The sequence below is a fragment of the Canis aureus genome, chromosome 1, assembly GCF_053574225.1.
Source record: "Canis aureus isolate CA01 chromosome 1, VMU_Caureus_v.1.0, whole genome shotgun sequence".
NCBI classification, from domain to species: domain Eukaryota; kingdom Metazoa; phylum Chordata; class Mammalia; order Carnivora; family Canidae; genus Canis; species Canis aureus.
In genome coordinates, this window is record NC_135611.1 from 89,326,285 (window position 1) to 89,349,068 (window position 22,784).

General features: G+C 41.2%; 1 protein-coding gene across 2 annotated transcripts in view; it reads right to left on the reverse strand.

Moving 5' to 3' along the window:
* PIP5K1B (phosphatidylinositol-4-phosphate 5-kinase type 1 beta) overlaps positions 1–22,784 on the reverse strand; it is a 300,319-nt gene that overhangs the window by 260,981 nt on the left and 16,554 nt on the right. The gene's annotated exons all lie outside the window — the stretch shown is intronic.

Consider the following 22,784-nt stretch of genomic DNA (forward strand, 5'->3'; position numbering starts at 1 on the left):
TTACTACACGATAAGAGCTTTATCTGCAGCATGAGCAAAATGCCACAGGCCCATGGAGGACGGGGAGATACATGGGGGATGGGAGGAGGGGTCAGAGGCAGCAAGAGGCCAGGTGGTACAGGGCAGAAAAAGGCGAGGCTTGATTATCCAGTTTCCCTCTATCAACCCTTTGCCCAGCATCAGCCCTGCTGAACCTGGCTGTGCACAAACAAAATTATCTGTGAAAGTCATGTGAGACACTGCTGGATCACAAGCACTATCACCACCACTCGGACCCCTGGCTATGTCCACCTGCATCCCTCTGCAGTGGACAGCAAGAAGGCACAAGGTGCCCTGGGGTCTTCCTCATGCTTATTCTTTGGAATGGCAAAGGCTGGCTATTTGTACTCACACAGGATGTTCACAAACCCAGGGTGTTTAGCTTGAAGAGTGCCTATAATGTGGTCTCCAATATGGAAAATTCAAAAGAAACTGCAGAATGACCCAGGCAATCTAGTTGTACATAAAATCTCACAGCACTGCTTAGACAACATGAGATAATATTTGTGGTATGCCAGTAAAAGGAACAAAAATCACTTTACGCAAATGTACATATGGTATGATCCCACATCGTGTGCATGGACACACGATGTTTTACCCATTCTTACATATATATCTGGCTTTTTAAAAATTTTTTATTTATTTATGATAGTCACACACACACAGAGAGAGAGAGAGGCAGAGACATAGGCAGAGGGAGAAGCAGGCTCCATACACCGGGAGCCCGAAGTGGGATTCGATCCCAGGTCTCCAGGATCGCGCCCTGGGCCAAAGGCAGGCGCCAAACCGCTGCACCACCCAGGGGTCCCTATATCTGGCTTTTTAAAGAAGTTTTTATTTATTTATTTGAGGGAAAGAGAGACAGAGCACAAGATGGTGGGGGAGGGTGTGCAGAGAGGGAGAGGGAGAAGCAGACTGCTTGCTGAGCAAGGAGCCCAACATGGGGCTCTATCCCAGGACCCTGAGATCATGACCTGAGGCAAAATCAGACACTCAATCGACTGAGCCACCCAGGTGCCCCTCTTACATATGTCTGTTTAGGATAAAGACTGGAAGGAAATACTTTAACATATGAATAAAGATTTTGTCTATGTGATGGAAATACAGGCTATATATTTTTTCTTTTTAAGTCTGGTGAAATGGGCAAGTAATTGTAATAATGAGAGGTGAAATGGAATTTAGGAATACTGATTAGATATTGTAAAGATACTGTCTTTAGAAATGGCCTAATTTCATATTTTTCCTAGTTCCTCCCAATTACGTAGGTAAAACACCTCTGGACCCTCGGATGACTTCCGAACCTAAAGGCTTACAACTAGTAGACAACTTAGCCAAACCATGGCTTGAACTCAGACCTGGCAACATTTATGGCCTGTGCCACTCCTGTGATATCACAGTGCCCTAGAGTCAGGACAAATGAACTTCACAAGGAAATACTCCATAAGGAAAGAGCAAGTCTTACTGCGCACACCTACACTTCTTACTAAATAAATATTTGCCTGTCATTATATCATAGTTTTATGACATGCAAAAAAGTCTGTTGCTAAAGGAGCTCCAGTGACTTTGTCACAGCTACTGAACCTGCGTCCAGGTTACAAAGTTTTACACCTGCATTGCTCAGAAGCCCAACTCCAGAGATTGTCAGGGTGAAACTTGCCTGGGTGGCTCAGTGGTTAAATGTCTGCCTTTGGCTTGGGTTGCGATCCCAGGGTCCTGAGATTGAGTCCCGCATCGGGCTCCCCAGAGGGAGCCTGCTTCTCCCTCTGTCTGTGTCTCTGCCTCTCTCTTTGTCTCTGTGTCTCTTATGAATAAATAAAATCTTAAAAAAAAAGAAGGGATCTCCAACCGTAAGCTAGGCATCTCTGTGGCTAAAGAGAAGAAATGGGCTATTCTGTCTTCTACTGTTGCTATCTCCACACATTAACAGCCATTTAACTTCCATTCCATGGCATCACGCTAGATGAGAGCTATTTAACATTTACCCAGCCCCAAAACATGTATACAAAGTAGACAGACTGCCAACCGTCCTTAGAAGCACAAATACCATAAAGGCTTTAAGTATTCCCCTATTTGTAAACATGGAACTTGTTAGGGGGGAAAAAAAGCCATCATCTCAATCTGACAAAAGGATCAGTTCCAAAATCTCTCACTTCTTAAGGAAGGAAATTCAGACATTTGATGCATACAGGTGCACGGAGCAGCCTCCGGCCACACAGGAGTGGCTTCCTGTTTCACTCTGCTTATCTCAGGCTGGCTGGGCTTGAAGAGCTTTCTAGGCAAGGGGTGAGGAGGCGGCCTCCAAGGACACAGGAGCAGGGAGGGACTGGCCACAGGTGGCAAGTTAAAGACGTTTTTTTCAGATAAGCACAGAGACTCCCCTGGATCACAGCCATAAGCAGGGAGCTCATTTCCCGCCCCTGTGCTAACATGGAGCATAATACACGAAACCAAGATATACTTAGAGCAGGTGGACAGAGAGCGAGCAGGAGCCTGGACAATGCATCGGTCGCCCTGCCACCCGGGCTCAGCAGTAATTAGCTGAGACTTAGAACCTGAAGTTAGCTGCAAAGCCCGGAGCATGCATAGGCAGGGCAGGGCTGGGAGTGTCTGAGATGAGCTGCGAAAATGCAAAACTGCTGACCCCAGGAAGAACTCAAGGCAGATGAAGCCCAAAGGAGAAATTTAGGCAAGAGCTGGCTGACAAGTACAGCAACCAGAGAGATCCTCAGATGGTACAACAGTCCTCCAAAACGATTTTGGGATTGAGGGAAGCCGTAGGAGGCGGCTGAAAAGTACAGGTTTACATGTAAGTAAGTGCGGAATTCCACGATATTTTAAGGGTTTCAGGGAAGAAGGTAATGTGCTAAAGTGGCCTCTCTCCTTGGCTTTTTCAGTCAAAAGTTGCCCAAGATGAAACAAAGAACCATATCCACGCAGCCTTCCATCACGGACCTCAACTCTGAGAATTTAATCTAAGTAAATAAGATGAGGGGTGCCTGGGTGGCTCAGATGGTTGAGTGTCTCTCTTCAGTTCAGGTCACCATCCTGGGGTCCTGAGATCGAGTCCTGCCTTGGGTTCCCTGCTCAGCACGGGAACCAGCTTCTCCCTCTCTCTCTTCCTCTCCCATCTGCTCATGCTTGCTCTCTCATTCTCTCTTAAATAAATAAATAAAATCTTAAAAAAATAGTAAATAAGATCCAAGAAGCAGAACACTAGGTTGTATGAAGTTGTACATTATGTTCCATAAAAGCAAAAACACAAATACTAGATCCTGTCTGATGACTAACAATAGGGAAAAATTTGACAAGGCAAGGGTAAGTTAAGGCACATGAAATATGCTCAGCCCTTTTTGAATGGATAACATGAAGATATAAATAGGGAAAATAAAATGTGAAGTTTAAAGTTCAAAATTAAGTGTTCACTATGGATACAACTAGATTAAAATGGCGGTGCCTGGGATAGAGCTGAGGAAGAGTCAGTGATCAAGAGCCAATGTTGACCAGGATGGTCCAGGGTAGCATGATGGAGGATGCAGGTGCTGACAGCAAGGCCCCCTTTGGTAAAACCAGGGAGAACTTTCTGGACTGGTCATAAAGAGGCTCCATCTCATTCTGAAATCCGAAGGGGTGGGCTGGAACCCTAAGCAAGAACAGGTGTTGGTCTTGGTTGGCTGATCACAAGGGGCTCAAGTGCAGGGCTTAATTAACCTTGGATTAAAGGGAAAATAAGTGGTCTAAGAGGACCCTGAAGGGAGCAGTTCTGAAAGAACCTGCAGATTAAAAGAAATTCGCCAAGGGCCTGAAATGGTCTGTTTAACCCAGAAAAATCTAGAAGGCTCTATTTCATCTAGAAATGTGGCCAACTAACTGAGGAGCAGGAGGACAAACTTGTAAGTGCCTGATGAGAACATGAGAGCGGGCAATGGGGCAGTGATTAACTCCATGACTTTCTGTCCCCAACTTTCAGATAAGAAAACTCACACCCAGAACGGCGATGCCAACTGCTTGCCTAGGATGACAACCAGTTAGCTCATGGCAGTGCCAGAGGTATCACCCAGATCTTTTCCTTTCATTTTAGCAATTTTTACATTATTCCATGCTCTCACGTCGACCATATGTAGCACCTGGCATTCTCCCACCATACAGGAATTAAACCTGAAATAACTATTCTCACTAGATAAATATTATTGCTTTTATTTTTAACTGGGGGAAAGCAACCTTAGTTTTTAAACATTCTCATTTTTTCTGTTAAACGTATGGTTTGGGCTCATTTTCATAGCTGGCAAATATTTACTTCATCACGTGAATATTTATTCTATAGGTTTGGCTAGCCTGTGGAACTTGGTGTCATCAACCACATAAAATATAGGATTTTTAAGATTTCCATCCAAATCCTATGGGACTGTCTTATATGGAGACCAGACTAAACTCTGAAGCCTTGCCACTGGGAACTTCTTTCCAAGCTGTCACTCAATCATGAACTGCACTATAGCACATGAAAAGACTCAGCTGTGAATGTCCTGGATTGTTCTCCCATCCTCCAACTGCTATTATGTGCATAAGGAGACATGTGAGAGGTCTTTGTCGAATGCTTCTAGGTCTCTAGCTCTCTTTTCCTCTACCAATCTAGGACGCTTATCTAAAAAGGCAATGTGATTAATGGGTGACTAGACATTAGGAAATTTATGCTGGTTTCTAGGGATTGATGCAATCTCTTCTATGGGTTTTAAATCATTTACATGATGGGAATTTGGAATTTTTGCAAGGGAACATTGCATATACTGAAGTGTCAGGAGTTCAACTCTTTCAAAGGTTGAACAGAACAACATTTGTATGTGTCTGGTCTTCTGGAACCTCTCTCCCTCTCCAAGATTTATTCAACGGTCATTGGCAGTGCCTCAAAGGTGGTATCTGCTAATTCCTTCAACACCCTTAGATAGGGCCAAGAATGTCCTAGAGATGTGAACTCCTTCAAGTTACATACATGTTCTTTCCTTGTCTTATACATCCCTCTTAATCCTTTTTCATTTTTTAAAAAAGATTTTATTTATTTATTCATGAGACATGGAGAGACAGAGGCAGAGGAAGAAACAGGCTCCCTGTGGGGAGCCCAATGTGGGACTTGATCTCAGGACCCCAGGTTCACAACCTGGTCCAAAGGCAGGCACTCAACCACAGAGCCACCTAGATGCCCCAATCTCTTTTCTTTTTGAAGATCACTGTACTCTTTGCTGGAGAACTGAAAGGAAAATAGTTCTGTAAATGTCACGTATTAATGTCAGTCTTATGCTCTTATGCAATACTCTGTCTCTGTCTCCATTCCTCTGGCTCCAGAAACAGCTGAAAAGCAAAACAAACTAAAACACTACTTTCAAAATACAAAAAACATACCACGCACTGTACACACTCAACCATGCACATGCCATGCACCAAAAAGGTTCCTAGCCAGTAAAGAAATGAATGCAACCATGAAATGTCATCTTGAAGCAAACCATGAAAACATACCTTTAAAAAGCAGGCTGGTGAATCTGTAGGAAATGGACATACCCAATGGACTTATGATAATGTAACTGTGTTATGGGCAAGTACATAATTTGTTTTGCCCTTTGGAAACCAGGAAATCTCCAGCTAAATGCTTATCTTAAGGGACACATTCTGAAATAAACCTGAAAATATAAAAAGGTTCATGTATATAAATATGTCTTTGGGGAATATCATAATAGCTCCAAACTGGATACAATTTAAATATCCGATGACGGGAATCATTAGAGGAACCATAAAACACCAACTGTGGTAGGCCAAATAATGCCCCCTCCCAAAGATGTCCATGTCCTAATACCCAGAACCTGCAAATATGCTGCTTTACGTGGTAAAAGGAACTTCATAGACATGGTTAAGGATTTTGAGATGAGGAGATTATCCTGGATTATCCAAGTGGGTCTAATGTGTTCAAGGTCTATGTAAGAGAAAGCGCAGGAAGGACTCAGCTAGAGAAATGACACACAACAGAAGGAGAGGTTAGAGACTGTGGGATGAGATTTGAGGTTGCCATGCTACTGGCTTTAAAGACAGGGGATGAGTCCTATGTCAAAGTACATAGAAGCTCTAGAAGCTGGAAAAGATAAGCAAACATTCTTTCCTAGAGCCTTCAGAAGGGAAACAGCCCTGCCAACATCTAAATTGTAGGAATTCTGACTTCCATAAATGTAAGATAATAAATTTGTGTCCTTTTAAGCCACTAAATTTACAGTAAATGTTTAGAGCAGCAATAGGGAATTGATACACTACTAGGAAACCACTACAGATGATAAAAACAGAGGACTATAGAGCAACAGGAGAATACAAACATGTGTAGATGGAAAAATAGTATGAACAACAATTACTACTCTACAAAATATACATATAAATAGATCAAGATGCATAGAAACAGATGAAAATATATCAATAGATTAAAACACCTTGTAACTGGTCCCCCTGCTTCTGACCTCAAGCTCCTCGCACCCAGAGCAGCCCAAGGGGTTCTTTTCAAATATGAAATCAGATTACCTTACTCCTCTGCTCAAAATCCTACAAAACCCTTTTTCCTGTCATCTCAAAGAAAAAGCTGAAGTCTCAAAAAGGATTTACAAAGCCCAGGTCCAGAGCAGTGCATGGCTCCGGGGAGAGGCACTCACATGTACTGTATGTGACTGGCATCCCCACAAGCATGCAGTACCCCTCACCCAGGCATGCGCCTGCTCCTACTCACTCCATCTCTCTGGCCTTCCCATCTGCTGCTCTGTCTTGCTGACTCCACTCTGGCCTCACTGGCCAACTTGCTATTCCTGGAACATAGGAAGCACCCTCCTTCACACTTTCTACACTCAATGTCCCCTCTGCCTGAAGTACCATAACCAGGGTAGGTCTCCTGGAAAAAAGGGCACAGTCATGTATTTGCTCTCCAAATACGTAGTTACATTATCTGTACATAGGCATGTCTATTTCCCTACAACCTCACAGCATTGCCTTTTATCACTTCAAGGTACATCTGTCACAAAGTGACATTTCAGTTTTGTATTAACTTCCAGGTTGAACCTTTTGTGAGTATGCATGTATTACTAAAAATAACATACCACATATGCTACATACTTAGACACCTTTCTGGTGTCTATGTGTATAAGTGTATAGTGTGTGGGGGATGTCATCTGTATTTTGCAGCCTCTTTACCTCGCTTCCATTCTCTGCTCAAATGTCACCACCTTATGAACCAGGCTCTCCTTGACTGATTTTTATTTTTTTAATTTTAAAAAAATTTAAATCTTAAGATTTTATTTGAGAGAGAAAGCAAGAGAGAAAGAGAAAGCAAGCACGAGTGGGGGTGGGGGAGAGGAAGAGGGAGAAGCAGGCTTCCTGCTGAGTGAGGAGCCTGATGTAGGACTCCATCCCAGGACCTCAGGATCCTGAGCAGAAGGCAGATGCTTAACAGACTGAGCCACCCACGTGCCCTTTGATCACTTTGTCTTAAATAACAATCCCAGCCCCTCACCTCCAAACTCCCCAATCCCCTCATACTGCTTTATTTTTCTCTATAGCATGCATTACCATCTGTCATTCTAAAAAATACCTAGTTGCTACCCATCTCCCCAAACTAGAATGAAAACTCCTTAAGAACTCAGACATTGTGGGTTGGCTTACTGATGCATTTCCAGAGCCTAAGTGAATTCACACAGTGAGTGTTCCATAAATATTCGTTAAATGAATCAAATAAGATGAGAGACGGTTTCAAAGAAGTCAAAAGACGTAACTGGTTTAAAGGTAAACTGTATCAGTTCCATTAAGTGTTGCCGCTATGCTGTTTTCACAAACCAGCAGCTAACTTTTGGTGATGCTCTTGATGGAAACTGTCCATTCAATCAGGAAGGAGTCTTCTGCGCATGCCTTTTTAAAATCAAGTCAATCACTGAATGTCCTCCGAAGCCACACTGGTTCCTTCAGATGTGGTCTCCCATCTCTGCCATCAAGTTTCATACTATTTGTGCAATCAGAGTCCCGCTTTCCAGAAACTCTCAGGCCTTTTGGGTCACATATCCCTTAAAAGCCATGAGATCCAATGTATTTCCATTGAATGTTTTAAGCTCTGCCCTCCTAAAGCTCTAGTTGCATGTCATATGACCAGAGTTTTTTCCCCTATTTATAAATTCCAAGAGATCCAAGACAGGAAATACACCAGATGAGCCAGGAGCGTTTGTAGTGTCAGGAGGAAGTAAGGAGGTGTAAAAACAGGCAAACAAAACTCTACAGGGACAGGGGGTATGAAGGGATACAGGAGTGAATGGAAAGAGGAAACAATGAAAGATGCCAAAGCTAGATGAGTCTGAGCAAGAAAGTCAAGCAATATTGGATTATAACTCCAAGTATAACACAAAAGGGTCCACAGTGACATAAATGATTGAATAAACAAATGGAGGAAGAAGAGACAAATCTCCCATGTAGAAGAATTCTACATAATTCTGTGGGTTTTTTAAGATCTTACATAATCTCTACACCTAATGTGGGGCTTGAAGTCTGAACCCTGAGATCAAGAGTCATATGCTCCACCAACTGAGCCAGCCAGGTGCCCCAGACTTCCACATAATTCTTACAGATACTCTTCCTTCAAGGGAGAGGACCATAACTCCTCACTTTTTAAGTGTGGGCTGCACACAGTGACTTCCTTCCAAAGAGTACAGTCTGGAAAGTGGGAGGAGAGAAAGGGTAACTCTACAGTGAAGACATCCAACAAACATTACTTCACCCATCAAGATCAACATCAGCAATGATGTCATATTAACAGCATATGTAATCTTGATACGGTGTGATAAGAATGGCACAGTATTTCCCTGAAACACATTATCCCAATCTAATCACGAGAAAACATCCAACAAACCCCAGCTGAGGGACTCTCTATAACACACCGGACACTAATTCTCAGAACTGTCAAGGTCATCAATAACAAAGAAAACCTGAGAAACTGACACCATTATTAGGAACCTAGGGAGGCATGACAAATAAATGTAATGTGGTATCCCAGATGGGATCCTGGAACAAAAAAGGGTAGTAGGGAAACACAGCAAATGTGAATTAAGTATGGACTTCAGTCAATAATAATGTATAGATGTTGGTTCAGGAGTAGGGATGAAAGATAATGATAAAGGAAAATGAGCGTTTGCCACTCTGTACTGTATTCTTGAGAATTCTCTAAATCTAAGAAAGTTCTAAAATGTTTGTTAAAAATAATTCCAAACAGATCATCAACACTCTCTTCAAAGGTTCCAGCAACTTCCCTATGATATAGTAATTCTTCCTGAGTGGTCAGCAATAAGTCCAATACTTCCTCGGTTGTATTCTGTGAAGTGACCCAAAAGAGCCAAAAGGTATTGGACTTAATTTTTTTTTAAGATTTTATTTATTTATTTATTCATGAGAAACAGAGAGAGAGAGGCAGAGACAGGCAGAGGGAGAAGCAGGCTCCACGCAGGGAGCCCGACATGACACTCGATCCTGGGTCTCCAGGATCACACCTTGGGCTGAAGGCAGGGCTAAACCGCTGAGCCACCCGGGCTGCCCTGGACTTAATTTTTAGACCACTCAGTCACCCACCAGAAGCTGAGACAGTCATCTCCTGTTGCTTCTTCCAGGTATGCGGTTGTGAAGTACAGGCTTAGCCTCCATCTGGTTAGAAGGTTCCTACAACAATTGAACTAATGTGCCTTCCCCACTTCCCCTTTTAACCTCACCAGATGCTCTGTAGAATGGTTTCTCCATCAGATTACAGCTCGTAGATAAGTATCTTCTTCCTTGTTTATCAATGTTTCTTCACTTGCCTTCCATCAACTACACAGACATTCCCATCCCTTTGTCTCAGGGCATTTGAACCAAGCCATAGAAGATAATGCTGGGTGTCGCTCTTAGACTTTGCTTCTGTTGTCCTTCCCTCCCATCTAGAACATCTCCCCATTCTCTTGTTTATTCTAAGCTGCAGTAATCCTGTGTGCCTCACACACAGGAGTGATCTTTCCCCTCCTCCAAACTCTCAGAAACCCCATCTTATTTTGCATTCCTAGCCCTGCTGGTTGTGTTTCATGAGCTTATCTCCCCAACTCCACTCTAATGGGATGAACTCATCTACTGTTCTATATAACCTTTGTACACTGATGATTCTAACTGTCCATTAAACACCAGCAAATATTTGAGTACCTCCCACAGAAGCTTCCCATAGCATCCCATCTTACAACAACTCAATGAGGTAGGCACATAATTACCCCCATCTTATAGCTGAGAACACTGAAGAATAAAGCAGTTGAGCGGCTCTCCCGAGGTCACATGGAAGGGACAGAGACAGAATATGAACCGAAATTCACACTCTTAATCACCACAGCACATCCCACAGCCTCCTTACCAGTTAAATGATCCCTTATAGAGTCTAGGTATTTTAATAAGTGGTGATCTCAGAAGGAAAATTAAAAATACTTGGTCTAAGGGTCTCCAAACTGAGAAAGTTTTTATTCAATTGTTTCCCCCAAAGCCTAAACATCACACTGCATTTGCATACAGCATAGACAACAGGACTCAAGGAAGACAGCGTTTTATAAAAATTTCTTTAGCAAGCACTGTGGTTAGCCATCATTTTTCACACGTTGACCAGTTAGAAGGGCTGATGGACACAGGCAGAACAAATGGAGAAAAAGAAAATAGGCAAGTGTGTACAGTTTAAGGATTGTGATGCCAGGGTAGTGGGCAGGGGCAAGGCATCGTGCCAGAAGAGTAACCAGCACCCAGTCCCATCCTGTGTAAGTGCATACAACATGTAGCAAAGTTCTCTTCAGCCATCTGCTTCTCATTTCCCACTGGTAATTTTGTGGTTGGATGATCAGCTTCTTAGATGATTTCTAAACATAAGCTGGCACCAATTTAATTACACAAGTACACGAGTATTTACAGTCACTTTGTGGCCTACACCTAAATTAAACACCTTTCCTTTCTATTGCAAGGAAGAAGGCACTGACCTCCCCAGCAGGTGCAAAGCATCAAAACTGGTGCAAGGCTCCAATTTCTTCAACATCATCACCAGCAGCATCAACAGACGCTGGGCGTAAAGAATACCTGCACCCCTGTGCCAGCAATTGCTTGTAAAGTCCGCTCCACACAACCAAGAGTGACCAAGGGCTTGGCCAAAGGGGCAGGCAAATGTCTCTACTTCGCTGTGTTCTTGACGTCTCTATCCATGCCAACTGCTACTTAACTCTGAACTCTCTCAGAGCCTTCCTACCTCTGTTAGATGTGTTGATGCTTATCTTTAGACCCCCCACTCTCTTCTGTCTACCAGACCCAATTGCCTGGTTTAGCTCTCAGACTTGAAACCAGTACCTCCTATGGAGGTGGTCATCGTTCTGAGTTTCTGAAGGAATATGAATGAAAAATGAGACATAGCGATGCTGATCCCCAAGCAGACTGAAGGGAATATGCCAGTAGAGCCTAAGTTAGAAACGGTAGGGAATGAGTCTCCTTTGAATCCCAAATACGACAAAACCCAAATGATTAGCTGCAGACACCCGTGAACGGCACTGTCCAACACATACACAAAAGTGATCCACCTAATTCAATCAGCATGATTTTGGAGTAAAGAGCAATGCTGTGGACAAAGTTTTATTTACTATAAAATGAACAAGAGACCCTTTTTCCTTCAAGGAACTTACAATCCAGCAGGGCAGATAAGACACTCCTGCAAATAACTGAAATACACACTGAGGAGTGGTAAGTCCTAAGAGAAATATAAATAAAACGTTATCTCCTCCACCTCCACTATTTATTCCAGTGTCATGGGAAAGATTTCAAGAGCTTCTAGAAGCAACTATCCCTTGGGCGGGTTCACAGAAGCTGTGGTGGAAGCAGAAGGGCCCTGGAAGCAGAGGATGAGCTGGAAGTTGCTGGAAAACAGCTCGCTCCTTTCCTAGTCTCCTTAAATCTGCGTTATAAAAAGGGTTGCAATCTGGTTATTACAAAATACTTCCTGAAATACTGCGAAGAGGCCATTTTCAAAAGCAAAGAGCATAATTCTAACACGTTGACACTTTTTGAGGTGTAGTTCTCTCAGGGAGCAATTTCACAGCATGTGTAAGCCCTTTGCACCAGCCCATCTTCAGATCTGGAGAGAACCAGCAGCAGTCCTGCAACCTCCAAGGCTGACTTTGGGGCCCTGACTCAGGCTGGCTTCAACCCCCACCCTGCTCAGCATTATTGCCACCATTCTTCCAACTGCATTATCTTCTCCTAATTAAGTGCCTGGCTCCCCTAATCTATTGTAATTCCTTGAGGGCAAAGCCCACTCATTCCTTTTGCAATTCCCTCCCCACCCCACTCTAAATGTTAACCCCTTTGCCCTCAGCACCTTACAGAAAGCTTATGATCTGCTAGAGAGACCCCTGGGTGGCTCAGAGGTTGAACATCTGCTTTTGGCACAGGTCATGATCCTGGGGTCCTAGGATCGAGTCCTGCATCAGGATCCCCATGGGGAGCCTGCTTCTCCCTCTGCCTATGTCTCTGCCTCTCTCTGTCTTTCAGAGATCCATATATATATATATGTGTGGATCTGTTCTAAAAGCACAGGAAAAGTGAAACGAAGTAGTATTTACCCAGTTCCTATTACCCATATTCCTTTATTTCAGCTCATCCTCTCCATAACCCATTGAAATATCAACATTAGCCTCATTTTAGAGACTGTTCTTCACTGGGAAGACAAAGGAGTTGGCTCATCTTGGATCCCTGTCCATTGTCCACAATGCAATGTCAGGTATGCCTCTCCTCACTTCCCCCTGCAAAACAGACACATTCCATCCAGGCATGAGAAGTATCAGAAATCCTGCAGGTGGAACTGATACTCATAAACTGATGCTGAACTGAAACACTGCAACTTTCAGACATCAAGAAGTAGTCTAGAACAGCCTCAAAGATTCTAAAGCAGCGCTAAAACTTAACACATGACCCTTGAAACTGAACTATCACACATATTTAAAAGGGTCCATAGACTTGGGCTAAAGGTAACCTTCCTTAACAGTGATGGCCATAGAGGTAATATCTGTTCACCTGTTAATGATTGAAGGATAAATAAGGAGGGGTAGCCTCTAAGACTGTAAAGGGAGTGGCCAGGTTTCAAAGCCTCTTAGCAATAATTCCCATGAACAAAGGAGATATACTGGAGCAACACTGTAAATTCCAGATAATTAGGAAATCCACGATCCCTTTCTTGTTTCCATTCTAGCCAATCTGTATTTATACTTACTGTATATATAAAATGGGTAGGACCCATTTTAAGCACCCACTAAAATCCTTGGAATTTATTGTCAGTTCCAATACACCTGATGTGACAGGCTCAAGAGTTTTATTTCTCAACAGAGTCCAGGTCAAATTCCATTCCAATGACTCGTTGTGGGCTTCCTGAAATTCTCCACTTTCCTCAAGTTTAGTTGTGTATCACTGCACTTAGGAGTGCGATATTGGTTAAAAATTGAGAAATTTGGGGGTGCCTGGGTGGCTCAGTGCTTGAGCATCTGTCTTTAGCTCAGGGCATCATCCTGGGGTCCTGAGATCGAGTCCCGCATCAGGCTCCCCACAGGGAGCCTGCTTCTCCCTCTGCCTATGTCTCTGCCCCTCTCTGTCTCTCTCATGAATAAATAAATAAAATCTTCAAAAAAAAAAAGAATTAATAGGTTTATGTATAGAATTTTAAAATGTAATTGGGTATGGCTTATTATAATAGATCTGAAACCTTCTTTTAAGAAATTTTTAAATTCATAGATAAATTTAATCTGCTGATATGGGTTACATTTTAGGAACTGATACTAGTCCCAACTAGTCTTGTAGGATATTTCATCAATTGTCTTATACTCCCCTTTATGGAAAGCAGAGAAGGGATGGTCCCTGGAGTTCTAGTTCCTCGCTGTTGGTACCAGGTGCTCCAAATCCTATTGACCCCACATATTATTTTCTCCATCTTATGACACCCTATGAATTATATCCTCATAGTCCTCAGATCGTATTCACATGCAACCAAATACACACAATAAAACAGTAAACAAAATCATCAAAGCAAATTGTATGAAAGTGCTCTATGCTTTCTCATGCTTATCAGTGTACCTGATTATACACCATCTTTTACAGTATTATATTCTTTTTTGTAGCTATTTTCCATAGGCTTTGCCATAGTATATTATCTGTAAATAATAATGTATTGTTATGAGCTATTAGTTCATCTAATCCTTTCCCCAAATGTTAGATAACGAAGTTATTTGTAGTCTTTCATGATTAAAAGTAATATTGTTCTAACAAGATTTGTTTTTCCTACTTTTTTCTCCTGCCAAAAGAAATTACTGAATCAAAGGGTACATTCATTTTAATGGCTTTTGTTAAATAATTTTGGCACCCCTTCAGGAAATATGTACTAATCTGAATGCTACCAATCATGTGCAATTATTTCCAATTCTACACAGCCACACGAAGATTGTAACTTACTATTTTAATTATTTTTTTAGATCTCAGTTTACCTCATGTTGTTGTTCTTTCATTATTATCATGTTTGGTTCTTTTTGCACACATTGGTCTCTCTCACATGTGAAAACAGTAATATTTAACCTGTAGCAATTTATCCAAATAAAGACTAGTTGTAACATAAGTCTATCTGTGCCTTATATATTATGGACACTAACTCTGTGTGAGAGTGTGTGTGTAGATATATTTTCCCTATTTCATGGGTATCTTAAAAATCTTAATTTTATTGGTTCTAACATAATTTTTTTTAAGATTTTATTTATTTATGATAGACACAGAGAGAGAGAGACAGAGACAGAGACACAGGAGGAGGGAGAAGCAGGCTCCATGCCAGGAGCCTGATGTGGGACTTGATCCCGGGACTCTAGGATCGCGCCCTGGGCCAAAGGCAGGCGCTAAACCACTGAGCCACCCAGGGATCCCCCTAACATAATTTTTATAAACAATTGAATATGTTAAGATTTTATCTTCCTTTTATGTTTTGGAAGATAAATTAGGCTGGAGATTTTAATATCTCCCAGAAATAAGCCAAAATCTACTTTGTTCCAGTTGAGAGAAATTAAGGATTTACTCTTTCTCTTCAAAAACATTTAAAAAATCAGAAATGAAATAGATGCTACTACTGATAACAGAAATACAAGATATCCAAAGAGACTATGAAAAACAATTTTATGCTGACAAACTGGACAACCTAAAAAAATTAAACTACAAGCCAATATTATTGATGAACACAGATGCAAAAATCTTCAAAAGATATTAGCAAACCCATTTCAACAATACATTAAGAAGATTATATGCCATGATCAAGTGGGATTCATTCCAGGGATACAAGGATGGTTCAACACCCAGAAATCAGTCACTGTGATATACCACATAAACAAAATGAAAGATAAAAATATAATCCTCTTAATAGATGCGGAAATCAGAAAAAGCATTTGACAAAACTGAGCATCCATTTATGATAAAAACTTTCAAAGTGGGTTTAGAGGGAATATACCTCCATATCATAAAGGCCATATATGACAAGCCCACCAACTAACATCATAGTCAACAATGAAAAGCTGAAAGATTTTCCTCTAAGATCAGGAACAAAGACAAGGATACAGACTCCCACCACTTTTATTCTTCATAGTATTGGAAGCTCTAACTACAGCAAGTTGGAAGGAAAAAGAAACAAAAGATATTCAAACTGGAAATCAAGAAGTAAAGCTGTCGCTCTTTGCAGGTAACATAGGATGATATAAAGAAAACTCTGAAGACTCCATCAAAAAACCATTAGAGCTAACAAATGGATTAAACTGCAAAATACAAAGTCAATACACAAAATCAAGATGCAATTTATGTATACTTATTATGAACTATAAGAAAGAGATCAAGAAAACAATCCCATTTACAATTGTATATAAAAAAAAAAAAACCCAACTAGGAATAAATGTAACCAAGTATAAGAGCAGCATAGAGTGCCCAGAAATAAACCCAGGCATACAGGCATATATGGTCAATGAATTTACAACAAAGGATCCAAGAATATACAGGGAAGAAAGGAGAGTATGCTCAATAAATGGTGCTGGGAAAACTGGACCGCTATATGCAGAAGAATGAAACTGGAGCCCTATCTTAGATTATACACAAAAATTAACTCAAAATGGATTAAATACTTGAATGTAAGGCCTAAAACCATAAAACTCCCAGGAGTAAACAAAGGCAGTAAGCTCCTTGATACACATCTTGGCAATGATTTTTCTTTTAGATTTATTTAATCATGAGAGACAGAGAAAGAGGCAGAGACACAGGCAGAGGGAGAAGCAGGCTCCTTGCAGAGTGCCTGATGCGGAACTCGATTCCAGGACCCCAGGATCACGCCCTGAGCCAAAAGCAGATGCTCAAGCACTAAGCTACCCAGGTACCCCTTGGCAATAATTTTTTGGATTTGACACCAAAAGCAACAGAAGCAAAAACAAACAAGTGGGGCCACCTCAAGCTGAAAAGCTTCTCCACAGTACTGGAAACTATCAACAAAATAAAAAGGAAGCCTATTAAATGGGAGAGGTAATTGCAAATCATATAGCAAATAAGGGGTTAACAATAAAAATATATGAAGAACTACACAACCCAACAGCAATAATAATAATAATCCAGTTAAAAAATGGACAGAAGATCTGAAGGACATTTTTCCAGACATAGCCAATAGGTATATGGAAAGACACTCAACATCACTCATCATCATGGAAAGGCAAATCATGAGCTATATCCCCTCACACCCATCCAAATGGCCAGTATTAAAAGGCAAGAAGTAGGGGCACCTGGGTGGCTCAGTGGTTGAATGTCTACTCTCCGTTCAGGTTATGGTCCTGGGGTCCTGGGACTGAGTCCCGCATTGGGCTTCCTGCAGGGAGCTAGCCTTTTTCTTTGCCTATGTCTCTGCCTCTCTCATGAATAAATAAGTAAAATCTTTTTTTTTTTTTTTTAAGGCAAGAAGTAACACAGATTGGTGAGGATGTGGAGAAAAGGGAACCCTCCAGCACTGGTGGTAGGAATATAAATTGGCACAATTACTACTGAAAACGGTATGGCGTTTTCTCAAAAAATTAAAAACAGAACTACTATATGATCCAGCAATTCCACTTCTGAACATTTATCTGAAGAAAACAAAAATACTAATTCAAACAGTGTATGCACCTCCACGTTCACTGTAGCATTATTTACAATACCCGAGATATGGAAGCAACCTCAGCATCTATGAAGGAATGAATGAATGGATAAAGAAACCAAGATACACACAGACACTGGAATATTATTCAGCCACAGAAAAGAATGCAATGTCGCCATGTGTGACAACATGGGTGAACGTTGAGGGCATTGTGCCAAGTGAAGTCAGACAAAGACAAACACCATACGATTTCATTTGTATGTGAAATCTAAAAAATCCAAACCAAAATAGACGCATAAATACATAGAACTGATGGTTGTCAGAGAGGAAGGGGGTGTGAATAGGCAAAGTAAATGAAGGGGATCAAGAGGTATAAATTTCCAGTTATAAACCAAATAAGTCAGGGGGATATAAAGTAGGGCATAAGGAATACAGTCAATAATATTGTCACAACTCCATATGGTATCAGATGGTACCTAGACTCATCATGGAGATCGTTTTGTAATGTATCCAAATGTCGAATCACTAGGTTATACACCTAAAACTAATACAATATTGTATGCCAACTATACTTCAATAAAAATAAGTAAATAAAAAATAGAGCAAGGCAAAGCAAAGAAATGATTCAGCATTAATGAATATTGATTACAGATAGGAAGTATGTTAATTGAGTGTGCTGTAAGTTGGTTGCTAAGGTAATATCTTTTTTTAATAATAAATTTATTTTTTATTGGTGTTCAATTTGCCAACATACAGAATAACACCCAGTGCTCATCCCATCAAGTGCCCCTCTCAGTGCCCGTCACCCATTCACCCCCACCCCCCGCCCTCCTCCCCTTCCACCACCCCTAGTTCGTTTCCCAGAGTTAGGAGTCTTTATGTTCTGTCTCCCTTTCTGATATTTCCTACCCATTTCTTCTCCCTTCCCTTCTATTCCCTTTCACTACTATTTATATTCTCCAAATGAATGAGAACATATAATGTTTGTCCTTCTCCGACTGACTCATTTCACTCAGCATAATACCCTCCAGTTCCATCCACGTTGAAGCAAATGGTGGGCATTCGTCGTTTCTAATGGCTGAGTAATATTCCATTGTATACATAAACCACATCTTCTTTATCCATTTGTCTTTCGATGGACACCGAGGCTCCTTCCACAGTTTGGCTATTGTGGACATTGCTGCTAGAAACATTGGGGTGCAGGTGTCCCGGCATTTCATTGCATCTGTATCTTTGGGGTAAATCCCCAACAGTGCAATTGCTGGGTCATAGGGCAGGTCTATTTTTAACTCTTTGAGGAACCTCCACACAGTTTTCCAGAGTGGCTGCACCAGTTCACATTCCCACCAACAGTGCAAGAGGGTTCCCTGTTCTCCGCATCCTCTCCAACATTTATGGTTTCCTGTCTTGTTAATTTTCCCCATTCTCACTGGTGGGAGGTGGTATCTCATTGTGGTTTTGATTTGTATTTCGCTAAGGTAATATCTCAATTGGAATAAAATCATCACCACAGAGAGTGCCAACTGTGTGTGATAAGGACCAGAGGTGCAGTGGGCTCTTTCCTGTTGTGGAGCAAAAATACGAAACATTGAAATGCTGGGAAGTACTAGAGAAGGGAAGTTTAAAGTCTTTCCTTCAACCAAGGCTAATTCCTTTTTAGCAAGAGGGTATTTGCACTTGAGCTTGGACACAAAAGCTCTCTCTTCTGTAGACCTTACTGGATGCAAGATGCAGGAGGGACACCTTGGGCACTTCTCTGTGACAGGTGGGCATGTTATCATCTTCTGAGAGGAAGGAACTCATTTCTGGAGATTTCAAAGAAAAGCCAAGGTTTACTTGCATAGAAGTTGGTAATAGCTGAGCTTTGGAGAAAGGTGAGAGTTGATGCCTACGGTTTATATTTCTTTACATTTTGTTCTATACTTTCAGCACATTAAATGCTGAAGATGAGCTACTGGAAAGTTTGGGGCAAAACTGATTATCCCATTCTAGCAAATATTCAGTACATTGAGGTACCAGCTTCCCCCCCCTCCCTCTCCTATCACCAGCTTCCCCTCCCCCTTGACTCTATTTTCATATACAATTTGGTCAGCCACCTCAAATTCTTTTTGAAATGAGATGCATATAAATAAATAAAATCTGGAAGGTATTGTAATGCTAACAGGTAAACAGTTTTTAAAGGAAATTAAATTAGAATGAAGAGGAAATATATTCTCTATTTATGGGTTAGAATACTCATTATCATTAATATGGCAATGCTTCCCAAACTGATCTACAGGTTCATTGCAGTCCCGGTCAAAATCCCTGGTGGCCCCTTTGCGGAAATGGACAACATGCTTTTAAATTTCATACGGAAATTCAAGGGACTCAGAAGAACCAAAATAATCTTGGAAAAGAATATAGTTGGGAGACTCACATTTTCCAACTTAAAATTTATGACAAAGTTACAGTAAATACAGTTGGTACTTGCATTAAGAAGTGACATACAGATCAATGGAACAGAGTCCAGAAATAAACCCTTATACTTATGGTGCATCGATTTTGGACAAAGGTGCCAAGACAACTCAATGGGGGAAAGAATGGTCTTTTCAACGAAAATTAGTGGGACAAATGGATATCTACATGTGAAAGAATGAAGCTGGACCCCTACTCCATACCGTGTACAAAAATTAATTCAAAGCAGACCAAAGAGCAACATCTAAGAGCTAAAACCATAGAACAATTAGAAGAAAATACAGACATAAATCTTTGTGACCTTGTATTTGACAAAGATTTCTTAGGTATGACACCAAAAACACAAGCAACCAAAGAAAAAGCAAATTAGACTAATTGCAACTAAAAACTTGAAGGCTTCAAAGGACGTCATGAAAAAGTAAAAAAGGCAATATAAAGAGAGAATGTTTTTGCAAATCACATATCTGATAAAGGACATATCTAGAATATCTAAAGAACTATTAAAACTTCATAATAAAAAGACAACCCAATTAAAAATAGGCAAAGGATCTGAATAGACACTTCACTAAAGAAGATCTATAAAGATATATAAAGAAGTCTGATAAGCAGGAAAATGCAAATTAAAACCACAGATCGATGAGATTACCCCTCACACCCACTGGGATGGTCATAATAAAAAAGAGGTAATACGTATTGGTGAGGATGCAAAAAGAATGGCTGCTAAATTCTTTTCACATTTCATTGAAAAAAATGTATTTGGATATCCAGTATTTCCATTTATGCAAATATTTTAAATTCAAGTTAAACCTTTCCTTCAAAATTTCTTACTTCTCCTTAAGCACCCCACACACCTGAGTATATCCTTGCAATTATAGCCAAGAAACACAATTTTTTAATGGTGTTTAAGCACATGTACTTTACTCAACATAGGAAGTAATCAGTATCAGTACCATGAATTATCATCTCTATGTAGCCACACTGAACTAGTGTCCCAGCCAATAAATCACCTTCTTTAAAAAAGATTAATTTGAGAGAGAGAAAACACACACTCAAGCAAGAAGACTGGCAGAGAGAATCTCAAGTGGACTCCATGAGGAGCGTGGAGCCCAACATGGGGCTAGATTCCACAACTCTGAGATCATGACCTGAGCCAAAATCAAGAGTCAGACACTTAACCAACTGAGATACCCAGATGCCCCCCAATAAGTCACTTTTAAGGCACATGGTAGTGTGGTGCAGGCCAAAATTTTCCCTTGTCCACAGAGGACTGGACTTCCCAGCAGTTTCACTCATTCATTCAAACTTGCACTGTCCAGCAAAACACCATCAGTTTGGAAAGATATTGCCTCTTCATGAGCTACAATGCAGAACATTCTCACTGATATCCTCTTCCTTTTCTCAACCCTCTAAGGGCTTCCCATCACACCAAAAATAAAACCCAAAGTCACTATCAGATCTATAAGACTCGCCATGGCCCCAAATTCTCCCCTCCAGTCCCTTAGCTCTGGCCATACTGGTTTCCATGTAGTACGTCGGGGCTTTGCATTTTCTATTCCTTCTGCCTGGAATGCTTTTCTCCAAGTCTGTATAGTGTGCCCATCCATTTCATGTAGAACGATGTTTGCTAGGGACTGAATGTTTGTGCCCTTCCCCCAAAATTTAAAGGTTGAAATTCTAACTAATGTGATGGTATTAGGTGGTAGGACCTTGGGGCAACTGGGTGGTTCAGTGGCTGAGAGTCTGCCTTTGGTTCAGGTCATGATCCCGGGAGGTCCTGAGATTGAGTCCCACATCGGGTGAGGCTCCCCGCAGGGAGCCTGCTTCTCCCTCTGCCTATGTCTCTGCCTCTCTCTCTGGGTGTCTCATGAATAAACAAATAAAATCTTTAAAAAAAATAAAAAAGGCTAGGACCTTTAGGTAATAAGGCCATGAGGGTGGAGCTCTGGTGAATGGGATTAGTGCCCTTATAAAAAGGTGGAGGGCTGCTTCCTCTCTCTAACATGTGAGGATACAATGAGAAGATGGCCACCTACAAACTAGAAAGTGGCCTTCTCAGCAGACACTGCATCTGCCAGCACCCCATCTTGGACTTCCACAACTATAAGCGATAACGTTTGCTGTTTAGGCCACCCAGCCAGTGGTCCACTTGTTATAGCAGCCCCCAGATAAGACATTGCTCATATGTATTTCCCTCACAGAGAACTTTCCTGCCCTCCCTTGGAGAAGAACATGCCCTTACTACTGCTTCCATCACTCCACCCCTTCTCCTGTTCTATTTTTTTCCCCACAGCACTTTGTATTAAGTTTACACATACAAATATCTCATATTACATGTATATAAAATACACTAATATACCTATTAAATTTGTATATTAAATTATATACCATATGTAAATTACAAATTATACACTGGCCTCGCTCACTAAAAAGGAATAATCCTAATATCTAGAACTGTGTTAGCAGGCACAGAAATATCTGGTGAATTATGAATGAACTAAACTTAGAAACTGCTTTAGAAGACAGCCTCAGAGAATAAGTCATTTTAAGATCAAGGATCATGCATTGCAGGGAGCCCGATGCAGGACTCGATCCCAGGACCCCAGGATCACTCCCCGAGCCCAAGGAGACACTCAACCTCTGAGCCACCCAGGTGTCCCAAGGATCACGCATTCTATGCACGTACGGTATCATATCCATTGTCCTCCATGAAATATAATATGGTGTGGTGGCCAATAGAGGAGGTTCTGGAGCTCGACCACCTGGCTCTGAAATCTGGCTGTGTATATTTGACTACTGTGTTTAAAATCCCTGCGTCATAGTTTCTTCATTTATTTAAAAAAAAAATTTTTTTAAGATTTTATCTATTTATTTGAGAGAGATGAGCCTGCATGCACATGAGGAGGGGGGAGGGGCAGAGGGAGTGAAAGCAGCAGATTCCCCATTGAGCAGGGAGCCCAACACCAATATACCCGTGATTTATCAAAGACAAGCATGTGCAAGGTAATGTATCAAATGATAACAGAAAACTTCAGGAGAATGACCCCATCTTGATTTCCCTATTGCTGCTTCTATTCTTCCA